The sequence below is a fragment of the Vicia villosa genome, linkage group LG7 (assembly GCF_029867415.1).
Source record: "Vicia villosa cultivar HV-30 ecotype Madison, WI linkage group LG7, Vvil1.0, whole genome shotgun sequence".
NCBI lineage: Eukaryota > Viridiplantae > Streptophyta > Magnoliopsida > Fabales > Fabaceae > Vicia > Vicia villosa.
Window position 1 is genome coordinate 74,559,254 of NC_081186.1, and position 26,995 is coordinate 74,586,248.

The 26,995-nt window shown below is 36.6% G+C and overlaps 1 pseudogene; it reads right to left on the reverse strand.

The window, feature by feature from the left end:
• Positions 1-1,909: 1,909 nt before the first annotated feature.
• LOC131619349 (uncharacterized) overlaps positions 1,910-26,995 on the reverse strand; it is a 34,845-nt pseudogene continuing 9,759 nt past the window's right edge.

Sequence of the window (26,995 nt, forward strand, 5' to 3'; positions counted from 1 at the left end):
TGAGAAGACAAGGGGTATAAAAGGCTCTTTGATTTAGGTCTAAAAATTTCTTTTGTACACCTTGATGTTTTCCTTTCATATTTGACCCATTATCATAACCTTGTCCCCACACATCAAATATGTTAAGATTAAGATTTTTCAATTCATCTTGTAAAACATCAAAAAGCCCTTGACCAATAGTATCATTCACATTCAAAAATCCTAAAAAAGATTCTTCAAGACTAACAGTATTTGAAGAAACATCCACATATCGTATTATCAAAGACATTTGCTTGTTTGATTTTTCTAATGATTTCATTTTTAATTGCAGAAGCAAGCAAAAGTATTAACTCGTTTTGAATTTTATGTCCAAGAAAGTGAACATGAACATTATCATCTGTAATACGTCTAACATGTTCTTAGACGATTGGGTCAAATTCAGCTAACATTTCAATTAAGCCTAAAAAAATTTCATTGCTATTTGTCATACCCCAATTTTTGACCCTAAGATCATACATCATTTGCATCTCAATCATTAATCAAGAACTCTATCTCGAAGCTTTGCTTTTGATGTTGTGCTCATTTTCTCTATAAGGGGAACCATCAAGCACAAATCTTTGTTTTGTATATATTATACTAACCAAAATACAAAAATATGGCTTTGTTCCTTTTGTATGTATGTGTTTTGTAGGTACTAAGCCAAAGTATCCATAAAAAAGGGCAGATTTCAACATTCTCACAGTGCAAATCGATTTGCATAAAAGAGAAATCGATTTAAACAGCTGTTTTCGCACCAAATTTTGCCTTTTTCAGCAGTGCAAATCGATTTGCATAAGAAAGCAATCGATTGCACCAGTGCAAAATTTGAAGAATGAAGGAAATTTTTAGCTTTTTGAGGATTTTGTCACCATTTGCATGTGTGGGAAGAATGTTCTTGATCTCATAATTAATTCCCTACCTCATCATGATCAAATCCTATCATACACCCTCATTTGATGACATGTGCACCATTTGATCATTAGCACCAATTTCATTTATTTGATCTATTTTTATTTCCCACCAATTTCCACCTCATTACTATAATTCCCTTCATCTCCTCCCCTTCTTTAATTTTCAAAATCTTCTCCCTTTTTCCAAAACCTTCTTATGTTTGCAAACTTTTTAAAAAATCTTTCTTTAAAAAATATCTTTTGCCCTTGTTGGCATTTCTTTCAAAGTTTAGACACGATTAATTGTTGTAGTGAGTTGTGATACCCCACGATTTTGATATTGATTGATATGATGAAATTTTTTCACTTGAGAGAGCTAGTGGCATACTTGTTGATTTTTTACAAGCTGGAGCCCTTCTTTCATTTGTGATGCAAAAAATCCATTTGTTATCATGTTTAAGATCAATGGATGAGCATTCTCTCCTACGATGATAAAGTGTTTATTCCTTTTAAAAATCTTCCCTTTTAAGTGGAACTACATTAGCTCTGACTTCTCCATCGCACCGAGGAGGTATGTAGGCACAAGATGTAATGTCTTGTCGAGCTTATTTTAAAAAAATCAAACAAACCCTTTCTTTTGCACACATTATCTTTTATAGACATAGATTTTCAAAAAGATTCCTGTGGAGTACCACAGATATGAGGGGTGCTTAAAACCTTCTCCTTGTATAATCAACACCCGTACCTAAGATCTCTTCTTGTTGTTTTTGTTTCAAAAACTTCTTTTTGGGTTTATTTCGCTCTTTTCCCATTTCCTTTGGAAACAATAAACCGCGGTGGCAACTTTCACTAAAATAATGAGTCAAGTCAATCCTATGGCTTCGATCTCAAGATTTTCCCTACTACCTATTTTGGTACAATCTCTCATTAGAACCACGAAAGGCCAAATTATGTTTAGCAAGAAATTTCACTATTGAAATAATCCTTTTTAAAACATTTTTTCAGTGTTTCTTTTCTTTCTCAATCAACCTTTGAGTTATTTTATCAATAGTTTGAAAATTTTGCATTCTTTTACGCATCTCATACCAAATAGTCATATTGTGAACATGTTCCATGCCTATCTCATGCTCTCTAAGTCTTTCACCAACATGTTTCCAAGTACAAAAACCCTTATTTACTAATTGACCTCTACCAATACCTTTTTTTAAAATTTTACAACAAAAACAAAACACTTTATCTAGCATTTTTTGAATAAACAAGCCAATCTCTATCGCATTTCTCTCCATTTGGTAAAACTCTAGTATACAAATTAGTCGTAAAACGTCTAGATGATTTGTCTTTAGGACCCTTCACAATAGACAAATCTCTTTTAGGACCTTTTGTTGCTAATAAATCAATCATTCTAGACTCAAGAGAATCCCATATTGTTGGATCAAATATATCTCTATCTTCACCATTGTCATTAGCATTATCAAGATTTTCAGCATCAATATTTTCAACATCTAAATCATCATTTTCAGTAGCATTAACATTAGTATTTTCCTTCATATTTTCAGCATCTATATTATCATTTTCGGTAGCATTAACATTAGCATTTCCCTCCATATTTTCAGTAGAAACCATGTTTTCAATAATTCCAACATCAACATTTTGACTTTTATTAGGAATTTGTGCTTCTTTTATAATAAATTTATCAAGAGCTCCTGATTGAGATTGAGTTAACTCATCAAGTCTTTTCTTTTTCTTACGCTTCTCACATCAAGAATCAAACTTTCTAATCTTGGAAGGCATAGAGGAATAATAAAAAAATTAAAACCTGAAATTAAAATTGATCAATCCTGAAGAATTGAAGTTGAACCAATAAATTTCGCAACTTTGAAGTTGAACCGATAAATAAAAAATTAAAAAATAATTAGTAAATAAAATTAACATTTACTTGAAATTCAATTTGTATGAAGAATGTATACCAATTGAAAAATAAACAATAAATAAGAAGAAGAAATTACCAATTAAAAAAGAAAAAATTGAACAACTAACTTTGAATTTTAATTTTTGGGTTTTATGTTTCCCTTTTGTTTCAAAGAATGAGAGAGGAGAAAGTCACTATTTTTCCTTTTGTTTGAGAGATAGAAGTGAATTTTTATTAGGTTAATATTTATCTATATATTAATATTATGATTTATTAGTTTTTGAAAGAGAAAAAAAAAGTGTATACGTAACAAAATCAATGGCAATAAAGATGGAGATTAATTAGGCTACAGTCATGCACTTGTATATATCTCAACCCAAATTGTATATATAAACTTTAATGTTTAATTTATAAGGCCCATAACCAATAATTTGAGGCCCTGTTTTTTTTAGGCCCATAACTATTCATTTTCTTTTGGGTACAAATGGGATATGGAAAAGAAAAAAAGAAGAGAAAATTATCTAGAAAATAAAATTTTACTAGCGTTAGCTAATAGAAGAATGATCATTCTAGCAGGAGCCTCCGTAAAAGATTGGCATGTCACATTATTATCAGCTTATGTTTTACTAAATAGTCAACACAAGCATTCTATTCCCTAAGAGTATGAAATATTTAAACTCGTCATTCTCCTCCCTAAGAGTGAAATATTTGCATCAATTAAAAATAGATGGAACAAAACTAAATTGAGTGGTATGAATTCCATTATATTTTATCACTTGTCACCATATTTCTTCCTCTCAGATTTGGATGGAATTGAGAGTTTGCCTTGCATCGCCCTAAAAATACTAAAACAATGGAAAATAATCTTTATCCCGCTTCACTTCATCTCGCTCCATTCCACTATTTTCCATTTTTCTTTGTTCATTTCAAGATATCCAAACATAACCTAAATTAACTTCTTTTATCACACTTATAAAAGTTTCATTTAACAATCTAAATTACGAAAAGTAAATAGAGTGCATGTTATATAATATGTAGCAGGAACATTAAGTAACAATATCTAACATTGGGTCATGTGGAGTAGATTTGAGATGGATTAGGACTTGGTCATTTGGGTCTTTGGACGGTCAATAATAGTTGCCCTAAAGGCTTTGCAAGGCACTCAAGGAGCTGAGGGAGCCTTAAGTGACACTGATCGACCTCCATGACATGGTTCGATGTGGAATGAAACTAAAACACTTGAGATAAGTTTTGATAAAGGTAATGGTGAGCAGACGCATTAAATGTGGTTCCATCATTGAAATGTTTCGTCATCCTTTTCTGGCATGTGTAGGGACGTGGCCAGCTAGGGTATGATGCAGTTTATAGAGTACTTGAGTGCACTCGAGTACGTGTGTATACATGAGTGAAAATATAAGTGTTCATCTTATGATTTCATTCTATAGTTAGTTTGATCCTTTCAGCTATTGTTTCTTATAAATAGAGTGAATTGAGTATTTGGAAATTTTTGCAACATTTAGCCTTCAAACTTACAGTAACTTTTCAAAAAACGTCTTCGTTTCCTTTTCCATGAGAGTATTGCTAGGAGTTATTTTAGTGTTTTGCTTATAGATTTCTCCTTTCTTCGTCTTCTCTCACTTCATCCATTTTACATAACCAGGTATCATCCTAGCTCAAGCTTTTATCTTCAGTATTTCCTACTTTTTAGCCAGGATGAGTGATAGTACAGTTGACTTAGTGAGCGATTGTGAAGTTGAAACTTTATATGCCTTTATAACAGAGACATCCCTTTATTCTCATCTCTCTTATCTTAGTAGCGATCACCTAGAACCAGAAATCATACCCATATCTTACAATTTTGACTCCAAAAAAGGTATATGGGAATTCCTTCGGGGATTAAACTTCTTCTTATAGTTTATTAGATGTCCTTATATCAATTGTTGGAAGAGGAATGAACCATTTTCATGCCCTTATTCCCCCTCGCATCTTATCGGAGGAGGAGGTACAAGACAATCGACAAATGAGAGAACGCGCTAAGAGTTATATTCAGCTTCGTTTGAGGACTGATAATTGTGAGCCTAGTGACACTGAAGTGAAGGCTCATTTAAATCTTTGAAATCTGTCATATGCGGTTGAGTACGATTAGGTGGATTCAAAAATAGAGGTTATTCACCAGCTCTTGGAAAGTCTCCCCTAAGATTATTATTTGATTTGTTTCATCCAAGGCACACTTCACAAGACAATTTCTGTAATCAAGGGCTTATTTACTTCCATCAGGTCAATCATTGGTTCGACCCCTTTACTCTGGATGAGGGTGACTTCTTGAGATGTTTCTTGATGGTAAAACCCTTTGTCATACCCCAAATTTGTCCTACCCCTTTACTCCTAACTGGCGTAGGCTTATGGTTCATGTACATACATCGCTTAGGTCATAATTCATATTCATGCATCCTGTCATACCCCAAAATTTGCCCATACATTTTCTCCTATTCAAATTCAAATCAAGATACAAAGCTCCTAGACACATTCTCCTATACAAAGGCTCATAACTAGGGTTTTGTTCATTCAAAGGAAAGTCAGTGAATCAATGGCTCCAAGGCATCTCATATGGCTCAACATGTCCTATATTACCTCCATGACAAGTATCAAGGCCTATCTCAAAGTTCTGGTCACTTAAAAGTTCAGAAAGTCAATAGTCGACTAGTTAACCTAAAAAGTCAACTGTGATCAAAGCAAAGTCAAAACTCCTGATTTTTTGTCAAGATCCTTATATTGAAGTATCATTCACCATTTGATCAAGAATTGATCATGGTTCATCAAAGAAAGATCAGAAATCAACAAATCAAAAAGTTTCTAAATTAGGGTTTTGTATAGGAAAAGTCAACTGAACTTTGACCAGCCATAACTCTCACATGGAACATCAGAAATTTCCCATCCAAAGCTCATTTTGAAGGAAATTGAATTCTCTACAAAGTTGTCTCTCACATGCCAAGTCCAAAAATGCTTCATTTGAGAGATATGGACTAAAACATTATAGGTCCTTTTCAAAAGTCAACAAGAAGACACTTTTTCAAAAGGACATAAAATGAGCATGAAAAATAATTTTGATATGAGACCAAAGACACTGGTTAGAGGACTCTCTAAGGTTTCTAAAAAGTCCTAGGACTCATCCATACCTCAAAATTTGAGAGAGATAGGCCTTGTCAAAGTTGGACAAATTTGAGAAGGAAAATGTGAAGAAAATGCCTCAAAATGGATTTTTCTTGTAAAGGAACCCAATTTCTTTTGGCCCAATCTTGTTCCACAAGTCACCAATGAGGCCCATATCCAATACCAAGAATTATTGATAATTAATTGATTTTATATGAATTTTTATTCATTAAAAAGTCAATATTAATCAAATATTTGAAAGAAAATAGAAAAAGATTTGATTCATCTTTGATTTCCAATCATTCCAATCAACAAAATATCCCATAATTGCTATCAAATTCGTGCTCACACATATTAATTTGGAAAGATTGAAATTGGATGAAGTTTTAGAAAGTTTATATTCAAGATCCCATCAAAATTCAATCAATGATTCAAAGAGATTTTGTTGAGTTTTTATTGACCTAATACATCTTCTATAAGTACCTAATGTGCACAAATCATAAGGGTTGGTTTTTTGACAAGGATTTGCAGCAAGGAAACTTGAGGAGAACTCAAAAAAAAACGTGGCTCTAAAGTGAAGTTGCAGTCGAGATTATAGGGCGATTCAAGCAATTCAAAGCATCCCAATCAATTCTCTGAAGCTTTCTGGTCATAATCATATCATCACCCTCGATCCAAACGTCCAGAAACGCTCCTAATTACACACGGTTTGCTAAATTTTTCTTTGCTTCGATTATAATTTATCGTGCATCATAAATGGATTTTGCTTGCATATTCGTGTTCAGGTTAATGATTAGACCGTTTCTGCATGTTTAATTTGATTTTCGTTGTGAATATAAGGATCCACCATTGTAGGGTTTTCAAAGCTTTGAGTTAGGGTTTTTAGAAATAATGGGAATTGGACCGAATTGGGGCTATCATTGAATCGGTGATGATGATACGAACGTAACCATGTGTTTATCTTTGATTTTCATGCCCGTATGGAGTTTCTTGAGATTTGCAGGTGTATAGCCACAGACCCAAACCGTTGCCAAAAAACGCTACTGTATTCACGAGGAAGAAGAAGCTGGGCGCGTAGCTTCTTTCCTTCATAATTTCGAATTTTGTTTTTGTATTTATTATGTTATGGATAACATGTTAACAGCAAAGTGAAGGTGGTGAAGCGGAAGCTAGGCGTGTCCAAAGACTCTGATTGGCAAGGGCACGGGTTCGAACCCTGCCCCTCGCATTATTTTTGTTCTATTTCTCGTTTAACCTTGCAGGCAGATTCAGTATCCACGCAGGCGCCCAGGCTTACTGTACACCCTTAGCGTCTGACCTTTGGAAGCCGTCAGATTAAGCCAAGCTCAGATCCAACGAATCAAGCGTTGAGGGTGCACCATAGTTCCTCAGAAGCCACCCACACTAAAAAAAAGCTGAGTTCTTTTCTTTCTTTTTTTATTTATTTATTATTAAACAATCTTTTTACATATATACATTTATATATTTGTTTTAATTTATTTTTCCACTAATAAAACCCTTTTCTAAAAATTTCCTTTTTTATATGATAATAATAATAATAATAATGTTATTTTATACTTATTATATTATTTTTTTTTCTTTCTCTTTTTTTTTTAATTACTTAATTACACAAAAAAATTCATACATATTTTAATTTCACTCTATACAATTTATAAAAATTATTGTTACTCTCGATTTTATTTTTTCATCCCTATTTAAGTAATTAGGTCGCGAGACCAATAATTAATTAAATCGTTTGTGTTTCTTATTCCAATCATACCCTAATCAGGGTTTAGGACGAACATTCCAATACACTGAAACATTTTCTTTTGTGCCTTGCCTTTTCAGGGTTACCAACAGGGTTCACTCCGACAACGCGCCACGTCAAATTCAAAAGTTAAGTCTTAATCTTTAATTATTTAAATACTTTCCTGCCTTTTATTTAATTAGGGTTTGATCACTCCCATCAATGAATTCCTCATACACTCACTTCCTCCCATTACTTTTTTCTGTCAATCCTCCGAGGGTCAGAGTCAATGCTTCGGGAAACCTCCACTGCCTACCCTATCAGATCAAAACAAGCTAAGTATCTTTGTCTATTTTTATTATTTTAAAATTTACTTATTCTTTATTTTAAGGTTAATCCCGTTTGCCTCCGAACTTGATAATGCACTCACCCTATTTTTGTTTGCATTTTTTCCCACCTTTTCAGGGTTTGTCGAATGCCAAAGCTACGTCATTGGTAACCCTAAATCTTTTCTGTTTTTATTATTACTTATGCCAAACCCTATTGGGATCCGCTGGTTTCATTTTTCCCCTTCCCTATATTGCTATTGTTACTGCTTTATGTTAAACTGTGTGGTTAGTAATATTAGGAAGTGCAACTTTGAATCAACTTAGAGTCATTAAACTATAAGATAAATATCTGAATTAACCACGTGATTGTCGCACACACGCACCCTTTGGGTAACCTCTCTGCTGCCTTGTTGCCTTGTTGCCTGTTGCCTTTGTGTTTTTGCAGAATAAGCCACGTCCCTCGAATACGAGGATACCTCAGCCATGTTGCCTCGATAAAAAGGTCACGACCCTAAATGATGCTGCCTTCGATACACAAAAATGACCTCGACCCTCGGAAGTTGCCTACGGAAAAAGGCTGAGGTATCTTCTGGCTGCCTACGAAAAATGGCTTATTCTGATCCTTGCCTTAGACTACCTGCCCCTCTATGGCATGGGACAGTCTTATGGCAAAGGATGCTTCGATGACCCTTCAACCTCCAAACGAAAGGCTTCCTGCCCTCTTATGGCAAGGATAGACCCTTTCATTCTGAAAGGCTAAAAAGAGACCTATTATCTGAGTTTAAGGTAATTGCCCCTAATTGCCTTGCAATGCTCATCTTTAATATTCTTTCTCACAATTCTTCGAAAACTGGCTACGCTCATTTACGAGCTAAAGTCCACTTTTTTCTTTCATCTACTTCTTCTAAAAAACAAACGAGCAAGCAAAGCAATTAAGAGCCCATGGAAAACCATGGATGCAAAGGGTGCCTTACACCTTCCCTTTGCATAAATTACCCCCGAACTCAGATTTTCTTTAAAAGGGTTTTTTTTCTGTTTCTTTTTGCCTTTCCGAATATTGTTTGGATAAAATAAAAGTCGGTGGCGACTCATGCTTAACCGCGACATTCCGATTATAAAAAGTCAGTTCACCGTATCACAGAACTGGCGACTCTGCTGGGGATTTTTCGATTAAAAGAGGGGTTACCTTAAAAGTTTAGGATTCACTTAAATGTTTTCTATTGTTTGCTTTGTTTGTTTTATTTTTCAGGGGCGTTTTGGGAATTAAATGAAGGACGAATCCTATTCCCGGATTCAAGAACACTTAAGATTAGGAGTGGCATAGTCATGGCGACCTCTTTCACATATGTGGGAGATGAGTCAATATGAAGTTCACACTTGAGTTAGGACTCCATATCCATATGCACACCTTTCTCAAATGAGGGAGGTCTATGTATGTGTCTGTGGGTGCGCCGGAGCTCAAGGACCTTTAGTTACCCTTAACCCGTCCTGGCCTTTAGGAACGTAGTGGGGGGACTACTCTTGGCAAATGTCGAGAACTAGTCGCTACCCGATGCTACAATTCAGATAGGTCCTTTCTCAAAGTATCATTGCATGATGCGAATGTATCATGTCCGAGGGTGCTTTAGAAGGGCTGACAATTCTGGATAACTTTTAGAACCCGTTGCTGAAATCTCCTTATCCATAGAAATACCCTTGGGAAGGACACCTGATCAGACTCCATGCAAGCCTTAAGCCAAAAATTGTGTGACTTGTGTGACTTGTTTGTGTTTGTTACTAACCTTCGTTCTTTGCAGGTTTTGTTAAAAGGACTTGTTTGTCCTTACAATCTAACACTATGCCTAACAAACTTTATTCGCATAACATCATGACATCATGACATCATAAGCATAACATGATTAACTAACCCTTTCAAGGATCTTAGGAATTTAGGGCGCACAATTTCATGTGCTCTTATCAAGGACTGAATTCCTATCTAGGGGCAAGAGGATTTATTTTCTTCTGGCCACACACCTCCCAATTCAAAGACACCGTACCTATCAAGGGGCAAGAGGATTTATTTTCCTCTAGCCATGTACCTACAAATTCAGAGATATCTCGAATCAGAGGCGATGACCCATTCGATATGGTGAGCTTGATTCTCAAAGAAGGATGTTCCAAGACGAAAGTCAGAGTTCTTCAGACAAGGATGCGACCAATTTAATGTCTAAATATTGCAAACTAAATTTCCTAAAGATCCTTGAAAACATTGCATCTGCATTCATAACGTCGCATAGCAGGTTTCTTACAATAGGTCTCTCATCCTTCCTCGCTGTTTATTTCAGCATCATGAATCTCGAGCAATCAGTTAAAAATCTTCAGGCTCAGAACAACCAATTCCAAGAGATGATCTTTAACTTGGCCAAGGGGCAAGAAGAACTAAAGGCACTTCTGATCGAGAAGGAGAAGGATCAACGTAGGCAACAAGATGGTCAAGGTAAATGGAAATCCAAACCCAAGCGATCATTCACTCCGTTGCACATGCCGATGTATCAAGTTCTGCAACAACTACTCAACCAGAACTTGATAACCTTATTACCTTCATATTCAATTCCTACAAATCCTGCTCCTGGGTATAAGTACCATACGAGATGTGCTTATCATTCAAATAGTCATGGCCATGACACAGAGGATTGTGGACCATTGAAGCATAAGATCCAAGACTTAATTGACGACAAGATCATTGACTTCAATTCAATTAAGGGGCCTTACATGGCTAATACTATGCGTAACCAACAAGTTGGGGAAGCTCTGATCTCCACATCAGCATCACAACCACAACGTAAGCATAACGCGCCTAAAAGACAATTCACAAAGATCAACATGACTATGGCCGAAGCGTTGCAACAATTGCTGAAGAAAGGGCTAATCATTTTGAAGGACCCTCCGAGGAATCCTAGTACTTCCTCTTCTCGTTATAATCCTAATGCAAGGTGTGCATATCACTCTGATAGTCCTGGACATGACACTAATAACTGTTGGACGCTGAAGAATAAGATCCAAGACTTAATCGATGACAAGACCATTGACTTCCACTCTCCTGAGAAACCTCATACTGTGTACGACCGGAAAGATCACGATGAACATAACCAATCTATGGGGACAGTTCTGACCTCTACACTAGCTCCGCAACAAAGACGCAAGGTAGCCGCACCCAAGCGTCAGTTCACAAAGATCAACATGTCACTGGCTCAGGCATTACAATATTTGTTGAAAGAAAACTTGATGACTGTGAGGGATCCTCCTGTAAAGCCCAACACTTCCGCTCCTAGCTATAAGCCCAATGCGAGGTGCGCATACCATTCCAATAGCCCTGGACATAATACAAATGATTGTTGGCCATTGAAGAACAAGATTCAAAACATGATCGATGCTGGTGAAATTGAATTCAATCATCCCAGGACTCCAGTGGTGATCACCGCTCCCATTCCTAGTCACGACAAGATTGATTAATGTTAGGAAGGATGAACTTTCTAGATCAGTAGATTTACCTTCATTTGCAATTTCTATTCTGTTTATTTAAACATTCAAATTATGATAGACATTATATGTTTTAATAATCATCATCAGTGCATTGCATATGTTTGTCTTGAATAAATTATTTCGCTATCACTCGTTTTAAATTATGTATTTACTTTGCATATGTTTTGTGTTTATTCAACTCTTGCTAAGCTGTAAGCCTTTTGAGGGAGGATGACGAAAACGATACCGCAATCTCATACAGTATGCTTTCGTACAGACTATGCTTATGATATACAGGCATTGTTTCAATTCCTAAGCAGTGGAGATATAAGGATGTTAATCCCTAGTTAAACCCCTTCGAGCCTAAGAAGTAGAAGTTTCTTTCTTGTACTAATTAAAACCCTTGATCATAACCTGGGGCAGGGTAGTTCTCAGTTAATTTGGCTGTGCATTCTATTTTAAGAGAATCATTCAGTACATCTTTCAACAAAGGTTTCAATCACAAGCATTCATCCGCACACATCAAAGAAGTGTTGGAGATGTCGATCAAAAGCCAATGGTTCGTCAATCATTAAGCGAGGCAGTCAATATCTTTCAAAAAGAAAAAAATGAAAAAACATATATACAAAGAAAAGCCTGCTAAGTAAAAAATCAGAAAGAAGACTTAGGCAAAAATCAAGGCGTCCCGCTGACTGTAAGCTCAAAATAGACAGTTCAGGCAAAAGTTAGGGATACCAAAAAGATGAAAAAAAAAGAAGTCAATAAATTCTTGAACAACTCAAGGTTGTGATTACCAAAAGGAAGAAGTGACTGCCATCTCAAGAAGTTCTCTTTGTTTGTGAACCACCATTATTATCAAAGGTGCAAATCCAAAAGTCTCTTGGAACCCGAATGCATAAGTTTAATTAACTGAGCTTAGGACTGAAGATCATCACGAAGAGGGGTGGGTACAATCAAATTTTGAGCCTTTATCCTTTGTTTCTTAAATCGTGAACCAAGCCACGTTACAACCCTTGAAAGTCCTAATTGAAGCATGGTTAGTTCGAAAGCATACTGTCACCAAAAAGGTATCCCGACTCCTTAAGGTTTACTAAAATGCTGAGTCGATATTTCGCTTCTACAAAATAGCATGTTTTTACAAATGTCACGCTTTTACATCTCTTTTTTTAATGTTTTTTCAAAAACTCAAGACAGACGTATGCATTGCATCTCATGAATTCATTATTAAACATATTCTGCTACATAATTTCAAATGTTAGCAACAGAAAGAATTTGCACAGGGTATAACTAATGACTGAAAGTCATCCCAACAGACAATGTTACTCCAAGAAGCCATGTCTCCTACGTATACAAGGGGCATGGCACGCTTTGCTCAATCAATCTGGGGCAATTAAGTCAAGATTCCGAGAATCTCTCAAGGATGCCAAAACAATCAGGGGCCTCATCCTAAGTTTATGATTACTGGGGGCATGTCGCTCATAGTAAAGTCCTCGCGAGGCGAATCTTTCCAAAGTTCCTACTAACTGGGGCAAATCTATGCAAGTCCAGTTTTACATCCTTACCAAATACTCAGTGGTGTGTCCTAATCAATACAAATCCATGAATGGCAGCTATAATACTAGGGGCAACGTTCAAGACATCCACGTCTTTCCACAAAGCTGATTTCACAAGATCACATCCCCACAGAGTAATCATTAAGAAGATATCTTCATCCTGACAAAGACGTGGTTCCCCAACAGAGTTTACATCTTCAACAATACTGGTTCCCCGACCTTCCTCTTTTCTCCAAGCATGTTTCATTAAATATCTCTAATTCCCAATCAGGGTACATCAAGTTACTGGTCATCCCCAAACAGAAATCATAAATCCCCAGCTACACATCTTCGAAACAAGATCAAATATCCAAGTCACAATGATACAGAGATTGATTTTCTCAGAACGACATCAGTCATACATCATATACATCACATACATATTCATACATTGAATGCGGTTATAATTCATACATAACATACAAAACGTTCCATTTTTCCATCTCATTCATTACATACATCATAAATCATAAACATATTCATACATCATATACATTACTTCATATGCACATTCTTCATTTATTTTGAGAGGCACATAGCTCACGCATCATAACATTGCATAAAAGCTAACAATGTTTGACAGGTACATCACAAAGATTCGAATCTTATTCAAAGCAACGCCTGACGCATGGCACTCCAGACATCTACGGATGCAATTTGGATAAGTCTAACGCACGATTTATTCTTCGACCTAACGCACGGTTTTCCAGACATCTGAGGATGCAATTGAGAATAGTCTAACACACGATTTATTCTTCGACCTAACGCACAGTTTTCCAGACATCTGAGGATGCAATTGAGAATAGTCTAACGCACGATTTATTCTCCGACCTAACGCACGGTTTTCCAGACATCTGAGGATGCAATTGAGAATAGTCTAACGCACGATTCATTCTCCGACCTAACGCACGGTTTTCCAGAAATCTGAGGATGCAATTGAGAACAGTTTAACGCACGACTCATTCTCCGACCTAACGCACGGTTTTCCAGACATCTGAGGATGCAATTAAGAATGATCTAACGCATGATTTATTCTTCAGCCTAACATACGGCTTTTCCAGACATCTGATGATGCAAACTAGAAACAGTCTAACGTACGACATATTCTAATTCTCGAGCTTATCAAGTCAGATGGCATCTTTAAGCCCATCTCTAAACAACTACTTCCCAAAAACTTCAGTCTCAACATCTGGATGGCATCTTCAAGCCCATCTCCGACAAAAGTCCCTACTTCAGTTAGGGCAAATTTCTTGGTATTCTAGTGTTCAATCATCTTCCACCTTCAGATTCCGACTGGCATACAAACCACTCTACATCTTCAGGTTTAAGACAATTGAACAGGGGCAGCTGTCATACCCCAAAATTTGCCCATACATTTTCTCCTATTCAAATTCAAATCAAGATACAAAGCTCCTAGACACATTCTCCTATACAAAGGCTCATAACTAGGGTTTTGTTCATTCAAAGGAAAGTCAGTGAATCAATGGCTCCAAGGCATCTCATATGGCTCAACATGTCCTATATTACCTCCATGACAAGTATCAAGGCCTATCTCAAAGTTCTGGTCACTTAAAAGTTCAGAAAGTCAATAGTCGACTAGTTAACCTAAAAAGTCAACTGTGATCAAAGCAAAGTCAAAACTCCTGATTTTTTGTCAAGATCCTTATATTGAAGTATCATTCACCATTTGATCAAGAATTGATCATGGTTCATCAAAGAAAGATCAGAAATCAACAAATCAAAAAGTTTCTAAATTAGGGTTTTGTATAGGAAAAGTCAACTGAACTTTGACCAGCCATAACTCTCACATGGAACATCAGAAATTTCCCATCCAAAGCTCATTTTGAAGGAAATTGAATTCTCTACAAAGTTGTCTCTCACATGCCAAGTCCAAAAATGCTTCATTTGAGAGATATGGACTAAAACATTATAGGTCCTTTTCAAAAGTCAACAAGAAGACACTTTTTCAAAAGGACATAAAATGAGCATGAAAAATAATTTTGATATGAGACCAAAGACACTGGTTAGAGGACTCTCTAAGGTTTCTAAAAAGTCCTAGGACTCATCCATACCTCAAAATTTGAGAGAGATAGGCCTTGTCAAAGTTGGACAAATTTGAGAAGGAAAATGTGAAGAAAATGCCTCAAAATGGATTTTTCTTGTAAAGGAACCCAATTTCTTTTGGCCCAATCTTGTTCCACAAGTCACCAATGAGGCCCATATCCAATACCAAGAATTATTGATAATTAATTGATTTTATATGAATTTTTATTCATTAAAAAGTCAATATTAATCAAATATTTGAAAGAAAATAGAAAAAGATTTGATTCATCTTTGATTTCCAATCATTCCAATCAACAAAATATCCCATAATTGCTATCAAATTCGTGCTCACACATATTAATTTGGAAAGATTGAAATTGGATGAAGTTTTAGAAAGTTTATATTCAAGATCCCATCAAAATTCAATCAATGATTCAAAGAGATTTTGTTGAGTTTTTATTGACCTAATACATCTTCTATAAGTACCTAATGTGCACAAATCATAAGGGTTGGTTTTTTGACAAGGATTTGCAGCAAGGAAACTTGAGGAGAACTCAAAAAAAAACGTGGCTCTAAAGTGAAGTTGCAGTCGAGATTATAGGGCGATTCAAGCAATTCAAAGCATCCCAATCAATTCTCTGAAGCTTTCTGGTCATAATCATATCATCACCCTCGATCCAAACGTCCAGAAACGCTCCTAATTACACACGGTTTGCTAAATTTTTCTTTGCTTCGATTATAATTTATCGTGCATCATAAATGGATTTTGCTTGCATATTCGTGTTCAGGTTAATGATTAGACCGTTTCTGCATGTTTAATTTGATTTTCGTTGTGAATATAAGGATCCACCATTGTAGGGTTTTCAAAGCTTTGAGTTAGGGTTTTTAGAAATAATGGGAATTGGACCGAATTGGGGCTATCATTGAATCGGTGATGATGATACGAACGTAACCATGTGTTTATCTTTGATTTTCATGCCCGTATGGAGTTTCTTGAGATTTGCAGGTGTATAGCCACAGACCCAAACCGTTGCCAAAAAACGCTACTGTATTCACGAGGAAGAAGAAGCTGGGCGCATAGCTTCTTTCCTTCATAATTTCGAATTTTGTTTTTGTATTTATTATGTTATGGATAACATGTTAACAGCAAAGTGAAGGTGGTGAAGCGGAAGCTAGGCGTGTCCAAAGACTCTGATTGGCAAGGGCACGGGTTCGAACCCTGCCCCTCGCATTATTTTTGTTCTATTTCTCGTTTAACCTTGCAGGCAGATTCAGTATCCACGCAGGCGCCCAGGCTTACTGTACACCCTTAGCGTCTGACCTTTGGAAGCCGTCAGATTAAGCCAAGCTCAGATCCAACGAATCAAGCGTTGAGGGTGCACCATAGTTCCTCAGAAGCCACCCACACTAAAAAAAAGCTGAGTTCTTTTCTTTCTTTTTTTATTTATTTATTATTAAACAATCTTTTTACATATATACATTTATATATTTGTTTTAATTTATTTTTCCACTAATAAAACCCTTTTCTAAAAATTTCCTTTTTTATATGATAATAATAATAATAATAATGTTATTTTATACTTATTATATTATTTTTTTTTCTTTCTCTTTTTTTTTTTAATTACTTAATTACACAAAAAAATTCATACATATTTTAATTTCACTCTATACAATTTATAAAAATTATTGTTACTCTCGATTTTATTTTTTCATCCCTATTTAAGTAATTAGGTCGCGAGACCAATAATTAATTAAATCGTTTGTGTTTCTTATTCCAATCATACCCTAATCAGGGTTTAGGACGAACATTCCAATACACTGAAACATTTTCTTTTGTGCCTTGCCTTTTCAGGGTTACCAACAGGGTTCACTCCGACAACGCGCCACGTCAAATTCAAAAGTTAAGTCTTAATCTTTAATTATTTAAATACTTTCCTGCCTTTTATTTAATTAGGGTTTGATCACTCCCATCAATGAATTCCTCATACACTCACTTCCTCCCATTACTTTTTTCTGTCAATCCTCCGAGGGTCAGAGTCAATGCTTCGGGAAACCTCCACTGCCTACCCTATCAGATCAAAACAAGCTAAGTATCTTTGTCTATTTTTATTATTTTAAAATTTACTTATTCTTTATTTTAAGGTTAATCCCGTTTGCCTCCGAACTTGATAATGCACTCACCCTATTTTTGTTTGCATTTTTTCCCACCTTTTCAGGGTTTGTCGAATGCCAAAGCTACGTCATTGGTAACCCTAAATCTTTTCTGTTTTTATTATTACTTATGCCAAACCCTATTGGGATCCGCTGGTTTCATTTTTCCCCTTCCCTATATTGCTATTGTTACTGCTTTATGTTAAACTGTGTGGTTAGTAATATTAGGGAGTGCAACTTTGAATCAACTTAGAGTCATTAAACTATAAGATAAATATCTGAATTAACCACGTGATTGTCGCACACACGCACCCTTTGGGTAACCTCTCTGCTGCCTTGTTGCCTTGTTGCCTGTTGCCTTTGTGTTTTTGCAGAATAAGCCACGTCCCTCGAATACGAGGATACCTCAGCCATGTTGCCTCGATAAAAAGGTCACGACCCTAAATGATGCTGCCTTCGATACACAAAAATGACCTCGACCCTCGGAAGTTGCCTACGGAAAAAGGCTGAGGTATCTTCTGGCTGCCTACGAAAAATGGCTTATTCTGATCCTTGCCTTAGACTACCTGCCCCTCTATGGCATGGGACAGTCTTATGGCAAAGGATGCTTCGATGACCCTTCAACCTCCAAACGAAAGGCTTCCTGCCCTCTTATGGCAAGGATAGACCCTTTCATTCTGAAAGGCTAAAAAGAGACCTATTATCTGAGTTTAAGGTAATTGCCCCTAATTGCCTTGCAATGCTCATCTTTAATATTCTTTCTCACAATTCTTCGAAAACTGGCTACGCTCATTTACGAGCTAAAGTCCACTTTTTTCTTTCATCTACTTCTTCTAAAAAACAAACGAGCAAGCAAAGCAATTAAGAGCCCATGGAAAACCATGGATGCAAAGGGTGCCTTACACCTTCCCTTTGCATAAATTACCCCCGAACTCAGATTTTCTTTAAAAGGGTTTTTTTTCTGTTTCTTTTTGCCTTTCCGAATATTGTTTGGATAAAATAAAAGTCGGTGGCGACTCATGCTTAACCGCGACATTCCGATTATAAAAAGTCAGTTCACCGTATCACACATCCATACCAGGGGTACTATTCAAAGGCTAGCAAGAAAAAGCTCTGTTGCAAAGAATTTTGATCAGAGAATAAAGAGACTGAGGTATAATCATGTGGTTCTGTGTTCAAGGAAGCCCTCCCAGATGAGGGTTTTCTCAATCTCAATTCAAGGCATTGATTAAAGGATACTGGCTTGCAAATCATCTGGTTCTTTAAATCAGGGTTTCTTTGACCAAAGTCAACCAGTTGACTTTTTGGTCAACATTTAACCAGGAATGGCTTCTATGTGTGGAAAACTTCTCAGGCTGACTATGTGGAGGTGTTTGTTTGATTGGATTTGATTGGAAGAGATTTAATCGGGAATTTCATCAATAGCCGGAAAAATCGGAACAAGTGACTTTTGGGTCAAAATCGGGAAAATTATTCAAATATTGACTTTTGGCGGAAATTAATCAAGAAAAGTCGAAGAATGGATAAAATCGGGAGTTCAGCAAAAAGTTGGGAAAAATAGTAAAAAGGCAAAATTCCAACACAGAAAAATTTTGGGTGTTTTGAATCTTGTTGAGCAGTCCACTTCAGCACTAGATTACACGTGTAAAATGGCGTTTTCTGGAAAAATTCCCAACATCAAAGTTGTTCCTCTCATGGAGGGGAACAACTTTGTAGTTGGACACTCTTTCATTTGAAGCTTGTATGAAGAGTTAAAGTGTTGAAAAGTTGCTGGAAACTCATTTGAATCAAGTCACATTCCAGGTCACAAGTCAGGTCATGACCTGGCATTTTCACAAACACATGGCATGCCAAATCTCCAGCCATTTTTAGAGCTCTACAGAAGTGCTATGAATGCAAACTTGGTATCAATCTCTTCTTTGTCATCTCCTCTATCCATTGAAACAAGAATTGGTATGATCGGATAAATATTGAGTGAGATACAAGCCCTCAAAGTGGTGCCCCAACCCTGACCAAACTCTGCAGGCAGCCAAGGCACAGAATTCTGGGCACGCAACACATTTCAGCAAGCACATGGTGTGCCAAATGTCTAGGTCTCTTTCTTTCTCCACAAGTCACTACATTAAACAAGCCCAGTTCTAAATTGCTCTTTGCCATGTTCTCTATCCATTGAGACCAGTATCACTGATTTTGGACATGTATTGATCGAGATAGAGAGGCTCAAAGTACCGCCCTCGCAGAGCCACAATCTGGCCATACGCATGGGACAGCATCCTGCTGGGCGCGTGCAGTGGTGGTGGCATGAGTTCAAGGCTGTTTTTTCTCATACTTCTAGGCCTTACTTTGAGATGTTTTCAACACCGATCTTGTTCTATCCCATGCCCTCTTTGATATGACACCGTCCTTACGTCATTTAACCATACGGGGCTTGAGATATAAGTGTCTAAAGTGAGCACCATGGCATTGGTAATATGGTAATGCATACAAGTGATTGCTGCAGCATGTTATCATTTGAAACCACACATAAACACCATCCACACACCAGTCATTACAAGCCATGCAAGAAACACTATCATACCAAAGAATTACAATGCAAAATACAAGCAACCAAACTTGCACATGAAGAAAAAAGCAAAGCTACACAACCCTTGCAACACTATAACACAAGCTAAAGTCCCACATTGGAAAAATGGAAAAAAGTTGTGTTGCAAGTTCCACATCAAAGAAAATGAAAAAGAGGATGTTGCAAATTATTCCAAGTCCCACATTCAAGGATTGCAATCATGAACCAATGATTGGCCTTATAAAAAAGGCATCACTATTCACAAACTCACACACACATACACGATCCATTCATAAACATACACACTCTCATTCTCCTCATTCTTCTCCAAGCCCTCTCTCTCCTTTCACTCTCTCATTCTTTTTCTCAATTTCAAAACATAACCTTCACCCTCATCACACTCCTCCCTTCTCTCTCTTCAACCACCATAACCACCACTCTCCACCACCATCCTTCATTAACCCCCACCGTAACCGAATAACAATCTCCATCACTTCATCATCACCACTACAACGACCACTACGCCTTCATCTACATCAGGCTTCCATGAGTCTCATCATCTAGTCAGAATCATCATCATTGTTATCGCGTTGTTACGAGTGCAGAGCAAGGTTCAAGGGGAGGCAGTGGAGTCTTCGTCTTGTTGAGCCAAGATCTTGTTCTGGTAAGCCTTCTAATCATTCTCAGCATGCTAGCTACATGTGAATAGGTCTTACGCGTTAACTATGATATGTTATGTTTGGTACGTGAATCTTGAATCCGCGTGGTTTCCGTGAAAGAGTGATTGTGTAGGAACTTGGATAATATATTTGAATGCTTTAAGCTGCTGTCTGTTTAGATGCTTGATTCGAATATTTGAATTCTGTGTGTGGAGGAGGTTAAACTGATATGCTTAGCTTAGGTTTCCATGGGAGGTTAGGGTTTCGTAATTGACTACGGATTGTGTGATAGAGGAAGTATCATGGAAAACTAAGGGCGGATTTGGACTCAGGGGCGAAAACTGAGTGGAAAGTTGTATCCTTTTCCATTTTCTGGGCAGATCGACGGTCTCCGGCGTGGTGAAGCCGCCGGAGAAGATGACCGGGACGGCCACGGTCCGGCGAGAGTTTTATCTCCTTTTTCCATGCTGAGCTTATGTGGCAGCGCGTGAGTGGTTCATGTTCCCACTTAGTTTAACATTTTGTTTTATCAATATGATTAGAATGTGTGGTGTCTCTCTGTTATTGGCCCATGCATGGTTTTGTCTTGTAGTGACTTAAGTCACTTTTGACCAATTGATAAATGAATTCATGTAGTGCATATCACGTTTTTTTACAAAAAAATAAATGCATGCTGAGCCATAAAGAAATGAATTAAAAATAAAATGGACTGGATTGTTTGGTTGTTGGGCCGTGCGTTTGGGCTTGGTTTTCTGAACGATGCCCCCTGACTGCTAATGCACCCCTATGTTTCTAATTGGGCCAAGGGCGCCCTCGCTACCCACACCCCTGTAGTTAGGCCCAGATTGTTCCTAATACTAGTTTCTGTTCATTTAGAATCTGCTAGTTACACCCTTTGCTGATAGTGAATAATTAGTTTGTTTTAATTCTTTTTGCTATTGATTTTTTTTCTTTCTTTCTTAAATAAAAACAACCACAAAAAACCTTTTCCTACCAATTAGATTTTAGAATCTTTAATTTCTTTTAATCGTTTTTAATTCGAATTTTCTTTGAGTTGTAATAAATAGTTTTTTCACATAATAAGCCATAAACAAAATAATAGATTTTCTTTTAATTCAAACTAGTTTCTTTCATAAATAAAAATAGAATTGCTTATGAATATCTTTGTGAATAATGTGAATTTCAATTCTTTCCTTTTTGTGAATATCTTCCATATGCGTAAATGCTTAATTATTTTTTCCTTCCCCAATTTCTTTTAGAATAATCCATATAACATAGATGTAGAAATTAGGATTAGTTCCCTTTTGCATTCTTTTTTCTTTTGCAATATAAAACATTAATAAATACTTGGATAAAAATCCCCATAAAAAATACAAAGAAAATACTTAAAACACTAATAATCAAAGTGAAAATTCTTAAAAAGGGAATGGAAGCTTGAACGTCCCTTGCTTTAGGGAACGTTCGAGTGCTTGGATCTCCCTTGCTTTAGGGAACCATTCGAGCGTAAGTTCCCACTTCTAAAAAACACAAACCATAGAGTAACTCGAGTTTCCCTTGCTTTAGGGATTTCCTCGAAACACTCAAACTCTCTCTCTCCTCTCCTTTCTTAAGGGCATTGTTATCTCCGCTCCATTGCATCCTAGGCTGTCCCCTTATGCAAGAGCGCGAGCGTTAACTCCGCCCAACTAAAAAACACAAAAACAAACAAAACAGAAAATCTTGAGCCGAACTACGGCGCTCTGATTCCTGAAAAGGATACGTAGGCATCAAGTCGCGGGGCTTGAACGAGCACACTTGTAAATAACCTTTCTTTTCCCCGTATTTCTTTTGCATTCATTCGCATGTAGACATAGACATAGACACGCCCTTTAGATAGAAGCAAACATAGGTGGATACCATCGAGTACGATGGGCGTGAGGGGTGCTAATACCTTCCCCTTGCGTAACCGACTCCCGTACCTAGATTCTCTGGTCGCAAGACCCTGTTCCTTCCTTTGTTAGGTTTTCTGATATTCCTTTCCCTTATGGGATAAATATATTGGTGGCGACTCTGTTCATTTTTTCGCGAGCGTGCGACACCCTTCACACCAATGACTCATCTCATTTTCTGCTACTTCCATGCCTATTTCCCTTGCTTTTGTCGGACTTTGCATCCGAAGTACTGGTCCAAGATCTATTTTAACTAGGATGCTCACTCCTATTGTATAAAATCAGATTCTCTTTCTTTAGACGAGGTGACAATGAAGGAGGAAATGAAATCTTAGTTTAAGGGGCTTGGTTATAAGGAAGGGTTTTGTCCTTGTCAGGTTCCCCTATCGAGGTGAGAAAAAGGCGAATTGATACTTACGTTATTTTAAGTCTAGTTAGCCATGAGGTGGAGAGAAATATTTTTGGTGAGAGCGGGGTCTTCATGCTTTTTTTACATGTATATTTTTCTTTTTTCAAACTCCTTGTTTGATTAATTAGTGTCGAATCTTCCTCCTCTTTTGGAGGGTTCAGCTTTGTCATCAAACTTGGCCTTGTCATTATTGGACTAACTTTCACTTATGAAAATTGCTTTTCCTTCTTTCTTGAACTTAATTTCGTGACATCTTTCTCCACCACTTAAGTTTGTAAAGCACTTTTAACTGGTCTCCGAGCTCCTCTATTAATCACCACGAGCTCGCGAGCTTTCAAAGAGCTATGCAATTTCTCAATTTTCATGGTTTCTACATCTTTGGTTTCTTCAATTGGCACTACTATAAAATCAAACTTCACAGTGAAAGATCTAGTCACCTTTTCTACTATTTTATTATTAGAATTGGCTTTACCACATGTTTTCTTTTGATTCACCACAACAATCAATTTAGATGAATAATGTTTTTTTCTTCCATCTGCATCAACTTGTATCTTCTTTTTACTGATTAAATCTTTACTTAATTCACCTTCACTCCACCATCATGATACTTCTCTAAAATATTCCATACCTCATTTGATCTTATCACCTTGAACATGTTTTCAAAATGACGAGCATCCATATTTTGTTGAATATAAAATGAAACTTAATTCCTCTTCTTTAAATCTTTGAACGTGTCCATGTGTTATGTGTGCATCTTTAGTTTCTTGTCTTAGCTCCTTGTAACTATTTTGTACCATTTAAAGTACTTCTTAAGCTCTAAAAAATAATTTCATTAAGGCACTCCATATTTATCAATTTCTTCTATAAAAATTATGATTATTGGGCATGAATAATTAAATCACACCACCTATGTATTTTCCAATTATATGACTCCAAAAGTCTCTGTGTTTCGCTATTATCAAAACCAATTATCCCGATGTCAATTATCTTGATGCTAATTGGTAGCACATGCACAACTATATGTTTTTTGTTGTACAAGACAGACGTTAAACACACACTATTATAAAAATGTGAAAGGTAGAAGAAGATGTTGCAAATTATGCAGTTGGAATTAATTTTTAAATAAAGTTACCACAACTTATGTTTAACTTATTGGTTAAATAATAGTCATAGTCAACTTAGTTATTTAACTAACTAGTTAGTTATTTAAGCCACTTATAATATGCTTAGGGATTAACAAACTAATAGAAAAAACTCGTGTAGGCTTTTTGAAAAATATGAGCCTACAAATAAATAAAAAATTAGGTATGGCAAATTGGCGTGGGGCAACACGGGCTTTGTTGACGGTGAGATTTTAAAACTTTGCTCCGCCTAGAAAAAAATGAGTGCAGAGAGGAACGGGTCCGCGGGCATTGTACTTTTTAAGTTTTAAAATTGCAAATTTTCATGTTAATGCTCGCATTCGCAAAAAAAACAGAGCATGGCGACCCTAAAACTGTGCCCTCCCTGCAAAAAAGTAAGGGCGAAATTGACATGCCCGACTGGTCCAACCCGTTTCGCCACCCTTAGAAAGGATACTAGTGAGACTTTGGGATTTCAAAGCACATATGAATTGGGGAGGTATCTAGGAGTATCTTTCTTACACGAGAGTAGGGGTGTACGTGGGCCCGTTTGGATTGTATTTGAACAAACCCAATAACCAATCCATATAGAACACTCTAGTTTGGGTGAGTTAAAATAATCATCTGTTACAAAATGAGTTGGTTTAGATAAACCCACTAATTTTCGAATTGGGTTGAGTTGGGTAGTGAGTTGCCTAAATAATTTTTTTTTGTTTTCACTACAACACGGAAGGGCTTTAAAAGCGCTTTTTATGGGCTTTAAAAGCGCTTAAAAGCGCTGTGAAAGGCAGCGCTGGCGTAGGTAACAAAAGCGCTTCAAAAAGCGCTCTGGTAGGCCCCCCTATAAGAGCGCTTTTCTGGAAAAAGCGCTCTGGTAGGCCCCCCTATAAGAGCGCTTTCCTGGAAAAAGCGCTCTCGTAGCCCCCCCTTTAAGAGCGTTTTTTCCAGAAAAGCGCTCTGATAGCCCCCCCTGTGAGAGTAAAAAAAAAAAACGCAACATACGAAAGCGCTTTTGGAAAAGCGCTCTTATTGGGTGGGCTTTAAGAGCGCTTTTTCTGGAAAAAGCGCTCTGATAGCCCCCCCTATAAGAGCGCTTTTCCAAAAGCGCTTTCATATGTTGCGTTTTTTTTTATTTTTTATGCTTTTTTATTACTCTTTGGCAGCGCTTTTACTAAGAAGCGCTTTAGTAGGTGGACCTTTAAGAGCGCTTTTTAAAAACGCTGTCGTTGCTAAATGAGGTATTTTAATGTGCAGCCTGTAATTTAATCCTCCCAGTCGACCTGTAATATTTTCGACCTGTAATATGTTTTCAACCTGTAATATTTTCGACCTGTAATTTATTTTCGACGATATTATTTCAGCCATCAGTAAGACAATATATATACTAATATAATACCATTATAATATCCAAAATTATATATATACATCATTACAACATCAATAATATTATAGTTCAAATCGACACAAATCCTACATGAAAAAGCGCTTAATATAAAATTGACACAAATCCTCTTTTATTTCTTCCAACTTAAGTCTCGGGTACCCAGCAGCACGGAATTCGTCAAGGTACTACAAAACAAAAACATAATATGAATGATACATTTAGTTAAATGTAATAAATTATATGAAATTATCTTAAGTTATAAATTCATACCGTGAGCGGAATCTCTAATTGATTTGCCTGAAGGATTTCTTTCATAAACCTCAATACAAAGTATCCGCAATCGTAACTGTTTCGCTGTTGCGGACACTACATAGAAAAACAAATAAGATTCTATAGTTGTCTTGTTTTATCAAGTAGCATAAATATATTATAAGCAAAATTGTGAAAAATAATGTACCTGCACTTGGATCCAAGTAATGTTGTTAGATTTAGTTCGGGATACCTGTGCGTCCCGTTGACTTCGGAACACTTGTATTGATCTAATTAACAAATATATAAAAGCATATGTTTAGATTAATCCCACAAATAAGTAAATATATAAATATACACGAATATATATTTAGAACGATCCCACTTACAAATCAACGATGTCCTTCATAGCCGGATAATTGGTCCATTCACCATTTACCGAATTCAGATAATACACGACTTCCCTTATAGGGTTGATAGCAAGCAGCAACCAGTGTGCTCTATAAATTAAAACAATAGGTTATATAAAAATTTTGCTATACACAAAAGAAACAGAGATTAGATGAACAAAGAATGAGAAACTAACCCTACTGGTCGGGTATTATACGCCCAAAGATGCAGACTTTCTGTATTGCCGGTGGACATGAATCTATCGACTAAGCGCTGTCTAACTGATTCCGGTTCCGAAGCAATTGCCATTCCGCTGCAATGGGCGGAAGACACGAAACGGAATCTGTTAGACAATGGATTCCCGCGCAACACTCTGTCATACAACAACCTTAAATAAAAACATAATAAACATTAGATTATTTTCATTGAAATGTGTAAATAAATTATATTGTGGGACTAATTAAATAATATATCGGATGAGTGAATATTACCGGATGTATGAGTGCATGTTAGTGACGCCTAGTTGATCATGCCTAAAAATCTCCTCCAAGTCATCAATTGTAATAAGTGACTTGAATTCAATACCGAAGACACTTTCATCCATATCGATTTCACATAAAGCACCATCCTTCATATCGGACATATCAACCATTGTTGCGAGCGTCGACCGGTATCGAGGCACAAAAGCACCGCCTTTTTTTCCCGCTGGCTTCGGAGGACCAGTGGGTGGTACGGTACGAACTTGCTGCGTCACTTGTTGTGACTCCCGAGCGGATGCCTAAAAATCATATAAGTTAGGTAAAATATAAAATCATGCAGATTTAGATTCAGATTAATTATTAACACTTTAAATGTACCTCTTTTAGTGATGCAACAGACTCCTCCTCCTGTAAAATCCCTTTACCCTTAATTGCGGGTTTTATAGGAGCAGTCTAAAATTAAAATGTAAAAAATAATTAATA